Consider the following 6754-nt stretch of genomic DNA (forward strand, 5'->3'; position numbering starts at 1 on the left):
GGGGGAAACAGGTCATTTCTCTTTTCCGCACTGTAGTGTGCTTTGGCGCCTCAGTATTCCTTAATGGTTCGTTGAACTATTCTTCGCAGAAGTGCACTTTTTGGTTAAGTTCACTTTCACGTAAGTGTGGGTCTAATGCTCTTTTTCTAACTGATGTACTTTTGATGAAGAGAAGTAGACCCATAGAATATATAGTAATTTTGTAACATATAATTTGCTAACATTTCACATGCTAACAGTTTATGCTGCAGTGTTATTAACTTTTATTATACATATTAACTGTTAAAGGAAGTAAAGTCTGATGCTTGTTAGTGATTTGAACAGCTTAGAAGAGCTAAGAAGAATGACAAACTTACAGAGGAAATTAGCAGTTGTATGCTGTGAGATGTCATTTTCAAATGCTATAACCAGATTCTGATGTCGTCCTGTAAATCTTAGATCAGAGCAGCAGTTCGCAATGGCTAAGTTCATGCATTCAAATAAAATAAGCAGGAATTATTTCATATATAGTCAAGATTGCTTGTAATATTAGAATTAATGAGTAAACATCTTATTAATATGCATATACACAAGAAATGCAATTTTTACTGTGTAAGAATAATAAAAGAGCAGTATCAGTAAATTAAAAATATGTATGCATACTGTAATATTTAATAGAGAGCTGATGATTAAATAGCTCTTTGATGGGATATTTTAGAAATGCCAGATATATAGAATAAGGTAGAATACTACTGGTAAAATAAGGCAAAAATATATTTAAATTAACTGTTTTTAAGAAAAGATATCGATTGCATAAACCTGCATATGACAAAAATGTGAATATACAATATTTCATATAATTTACATAGAAAATCATATAAAATACTGCAAAATAATATAAAAGCTGAACTTTGAAGCTTGGTCATGTGAACTTTGAAGTTTTCTACATGTTGAATGTTATTAGATTCACTAAGGCTACCTGAAATAACTAATTTCATAAGTCACCATTGAAACATTGGTCTTTTATTGCTGAATCAGTATATTCATTTTGATAGAAAATAATACAGATTTTTCAATATGTTTGAATCCAGGAAAGGAGAATGGATTTAAACTGAACACTTTGTAAATTTAGTTTTTTACTCCATAGATACAGTAAGATGTTCTCTTTGACATCAGTAATGTATATGATTTTATGAAGTAGTTTAATCAGCTAACTTTTTAAAAATATTTTGATGCTTGATGTGTTACGAGTATTACAAAAATTTGAAATATTGGCACATGTAGTTTAAAAACTAATTCAGAGCTTTTTATTAGAGCTATAAAATATGGATTTGTCTTTGACATGATAAATATAGATGTATAGTGATCTCTTTTTTGTATTATAGTTTAGTATGAAAAGATTACCTGTGACATATGTCTTTATTTCTTCAGGACCCACTGTGTTATACTTATTTATTTAAAGATCTATTTATAATAATGTTGAATCAGTGAGTAATTTAGGAATATTAAATGGGTAATTTATACTATTATCAAATAAATAGGCATATAGTATTCTATTTGTTAGATTATTGACTGTCTATGATTAACAGAACAGGATTATTAAACTTGTATGTAGTGATGTGGGAATAATTTTAAATGGCAAAATATATAACTAAATTAATAGCCTCTAATTATTTTGACTTATATACAATATTATATTAATTATTTGTAAGTCAGAGTAGCTTTTGGCTTTTTTTGGCTGAATTTTTAGGTGTTGCTAGATCCAGCAATAGTTTAGTACTTTGATTATTTAATAGGCAAACTAGGAACTTTGATATCCATTGTAGGTTGTGTTTTATTAGTATTATATGCAGTTATAGTTGTAGACTTGTCTTTGTTTTTGCTATTTTTGAATTTTAGCAGTTTAGATTGTAGAAAGGAATAATTCAAAAAATCTAGAATGTTAAGATAGTATTAGAAGAATACATTAGAGACTTATATATAATTAAATTAATATGGTGGATAAATGTGTCACATTATCTTTTACACAAAATCTTTTTAAATTCACAGTATGGATAGTTTTAATGTGTTGTCCATTAATGTAAAAAGACTAAATAATGGCAACAAAAGGAAATCACTAATGAGCAATCTAAAATTAAATAGAAGAGACATTATGTTCTTGCAAGAGACTCAGTTGATAGATAACATTATACAATATTTAAATAACTTACATTATGAAATATTATAATCTGCTTCTTTTAACAAAAAGATGAGAGGAACTGCTATACTTTGGAAAAATCCACTTTAATGCCTGAGGTCGTGGAATCCTTTAATGATCCTAAAACAATGTATACTTTTGTAATAATTAAATATAATGGCAAACTCTATACATTAGCTAATTTTTACTGGATCCCTGGAATAGATGCAAGACTGGCTAAAGATCACTTAAGCTTACTACAAGTATTGGAAGGGTAGTTTGATTTTATCAGGGGATTTTAACTGCATATCTAGTATAGAAGATACAAGTAAACAGAAGAAAGCTAAAGTACTGGTATCAGCTAAAGCACTAAATAGATGGATTAGTAAAAAAAATTTAGTTGATTTAATAGTAAAAGCATAGGATAAGTCTTTGTTCTTCACTCATTATTCTTATGCACATGGGTTGCAAACTAGATTCGATATAATTTATGCATCTTTTGATTTACTTAATTAAATGAATTATTTTAAAACTATTCCTTGTCCTCTATCTAATCAAAATCCACTAAGTATTAATGTAGTAAATTTCAGATTTTTTTATAGATTCTCAGTATATATGATGAAATTAAAATAGTTTGTTACCTTAAGGAAAAAAAATAATGACTGTTTTATCTTTGAATGATAATGGTCAGGATAGTAAAGTCATACTATGGGACTCTTAAAAATGCATTTTGAAGAAAGAATGGGAAGCTAGGCTAGTAATGAAATGAAATAGTGAGATAATGAGTTGTTAGAAATTCAAGATGAAATATATAAAAAGAGAGGTTTGAACAACAAAGAAATTAGACAATACTGAAATCATTAAAAAATTAATGACAAAATATCAAACAGTTTTAATGCATAAAGTGGAGATAGCGTTAGAAAAAAATAAAATGTTATAGTTATGCAATGACTTCAAAAAATCTACATATATTAACCAACAGAAGTAAGATGTTAACCAAAAAGGCATAAGCTTACATCAGATATAGAGGAAATGTTTAATATTTTTAAAAAGAACATAATGACCTTAATAAAGGCAAAAATAATACTCCCGATGATTACAAAATTGACAATTATTTAAAGAAAATGTTACTAGTAAATTAAATGACAGACAGATATCTCAGTTGAATAAGCCTATTACCATGATAAAAGTTAAAGAAGCTTTAAAAAATGTAAAAATGGTAAAGCTTTGGGCTTGGATGGTTTAAGTATGGAATTATATACTCTGTTTCTATTAAATATTTTAGAATTATTGAGTGACATTTTCAGGATACTTTAGGTAAAAAAATATTTTCTCCCTCATGGAAATTTTCTGTTATCTAACCTATACTTAAACAAGTAAAGGAAAATAAGTTAGTCTCCTGATATAGACCTATTTCATTATTCAACATAGACTATAAACTATTTATTTTGATTTTTGTCATAAGATTAAGAGGTATAGAAGATTAATTAATAAAGATCAAACAGGATTTCTAGTCAAATTAATGTACAATAAAATAGAAAGGATACTATCTTAGATTTAGCAGAAGGAATGAACAAGAAATTGGTCCTAATTAGCTTAGATATCAAGAGAGCTTTTGATTCTGTAGATTGGAACTACTTGTTTAAAACATTAGAAGTGCTTGCACTTCCAGAACAGTTTACTGGAATATTAAAAAATGTATAGATAATCTAAATCATATATTAAAATTGAATCTTACATTTCTCAATGATTCACTTTAAACAAAGGTGCAAAACAAGGGTGTCCCTTATCCCCTTTATTATTTGCATTAGTTATCGAACCCTTAGCTTATTATAAGTAATGGCAAAATTGATGGATTCTCAATTAATACTGATTGCCAATCTAAAATAAATCTTTTTGCAAATGATATTTTACTAACTGTAGGAGATTTAAATTATTCAATCAAAGAAATAGATGAAGAAAGTTTCTATTACTATTGCTGCTGAAATCTAATAGCAATAAAACTGAAACTTTAGTGTTAAATCAATTACTAGATTATAAGTTTAAGGATTAATACAAATGTAATCAGGAAGGAAAATAAAATATTTAGGAATAAAAAATCTATCAAGATGTGAGTGGGATTATTAGTAATCTCAAAAAAGTAATTGAAGGGTTACTTTTTTATTAAAAAAATGGAATTATTATTTCTTTTCCTTTTGGGGATCTGCTAGTGCTTATTAAAATGACTTTATTACCCAAGATTTTATATATGGGCCTACTTTGTTTCATTGAAAGCTCATTTCACTAAATTTCAGATCACCCTGACCAAATCACTGAAAGCTCACATTACTGAAAACTCGTTTCACTAAATCTCATTTCACTGAAGTGAGGTACTGGCACTGTGTAGAGTACTTACTGTGTAGAATCTTACTCTATTGCTGCAAGTTTTAATTCTATTATACTCTGGATAGACTTAACCTATACTAGTCAATGGAAAACCATCCAGGACTTACACATTTATTAAAGATGATAAATTATAAATGTGTAATAATCCTTTTATCTGATCAACAACATGTACATTAGAAGGAAATTCATTTCAGTCTTTAGACTGCATATATGAAATCAATGTTTAAAACAGTTAAGAAATATGTTTTTAAAACTCCATCAATATTAAAATGGAAATGTTTGTGTTTCCTATTGCACATACCTCTAGATTTAAGGAAACACAGAACAATGTTAAAATTAATTTACTTTAAAGGAATGGATTAGTATTATGTTGTGATTGCTTTGAAAAAGGAAAAGCTTAGTCTCCACAATATTTAATGAAACAATATAAGTTGGATGAATCTGCTAACCAGTTGATATTATTCATCAGTAATAAATTATATTAATTTGTGGATAATATTAGTGAAGAGGAACAGAACATTATTCTCCAATATATGAATATATGAATGTTGTTACCAAAGGTCAATTGACATATAAAGAAAGCTTATAAAAGCTATATAAGTTAATAATAATAAATAATATTAATAATTTTGATGCAAAATCCTGGAACTTTTTAGATAATGTTGGACTGAGTGACTCAATAGATGGTGAGAATAAAGCTTTAATACATAAATCAGTTAGTCAGACTTCTTGAAGTTTGTACTGGAAAGTTGTTGTGAAAAATTAAATGTGTATTGAGAAGAGATAAGTACATTTTAAGGGGTTATGGTTTGATAATTGGTCTTTAACTAGATTAGTAATACTAATGAGTGTTCCACTTCCTGTATCTGTAAAAGCCCAAGAGCAAAAATTCTTTTGGACTCTCTTGGCAATTGCCAGAAAAGTTATTATAAGAAATTGGAAATCGAACTTAGTTCCTAGGTTCAAAGAATGTTTAAATTTAGCAACAGTACTATATAACAATGAAAAATAAGTGATCAGAATAAGGTCTATAAATCATAGTAAGACCTTTATTCCTTGGTATAAGTTAGAAATGTTGCTATTGAAATACCAGTATTCTTAATGTGTTAATTGTATAAGATTGCCTTGATGATTCAATGTATTCCTATTGTTGTATAACAATATGGAAGGTTACATTTCTTCCTTTTTGTATATATATTGTAAATATGTTAAATTAATAAAAAATATCTTAAAAAAGAATTCACTGAACAATGTATTTTGAATTTCAGTATAGTTATTTATTTATTTAAATGTATTTATCTGTGTAGGACACTGATCAAACAATGACCAAACACAGGCATACCCTGGGTTACATCATAATATAATAAAACTAAAAGGAAAGTGTGATAAGAGACCTTGGGACTCAGGTGGACAGTAGTCTCTCCTTTGATAATCACATCGCCACAGTGGTCAGGAAATCATTCGGTTCCTCATCCAGAAAAAGAGGTCATTGTTTCCCCTCTACTCATCCATTAGACCCATATAGAGTACAATGCCCCCTTTGGCATGTACCTCACAAGACATCTACAACAACTGGGACATGCTCCCTTAAAGAAATCCCAATCCCTCTGAGCTACATCCTCTAGGGACCTAAACCTTGTCACCACAATAAACAGAACATGCTGGGGTTAGCACTCTTAAAGAAAAAATCTTGATGAGGATGAGTAATAGGAAATTCACCCCAAGGATCCGTCTATGGTTGGTTCTCTCTTGCAGAGGGCAAATAAAAATAATTTTGTGGGTGGTGAAGCTAGTACCTTTTTGGCTAGGCTTGTATGATTATGTGTATTGGGTTTAGAGCAATAATGGTGTGCTAAGCTGAATCATAGTTTAGAATGAGTGAGTTAATCAGTTTGATCAGGTTTACAGAAGGTAAAGGTATTATGCAGCTGAAGATATAATTTTATGTGACATACCCTTTAGATGGACAGTTGCACACAAACGGGTTTAGTAAGTATTGTTTGCACTGAGGCCTGAACAAGGAGTACTTTGTGTGATCAGTCAAACCAGGTGGAAGTGACTGCCGAAGTTTTGTGGTCAGTGCAGAAAATCAATGATAGATAGAGAGCAGTTTGAGTGTAAAGATTTGTAGGAAGGAACAGTTCTGGTTTGGCCTCTTAAGTGATAGGTTTGAGTGGCAGTAAAGGATTTGGAAGAGAAATGAGAAGGGGTGCC

The sequence above is a fragment of the Protopterus annectens genome, chromosome 14.part0 (assembly GCF_019279795.1).
Source record: "Protopterus annectens isolate FY-2018-M chromosome 14.part0, PAN1.0, whole genome shotgun sequence".
Classification (NCBI taxonomy): domain Eukaryota; kingdom Metazoa; phylum Chordata; order Ceratodontiformes; family Protopteridae; genus Protopterus; species Protopterus annectens.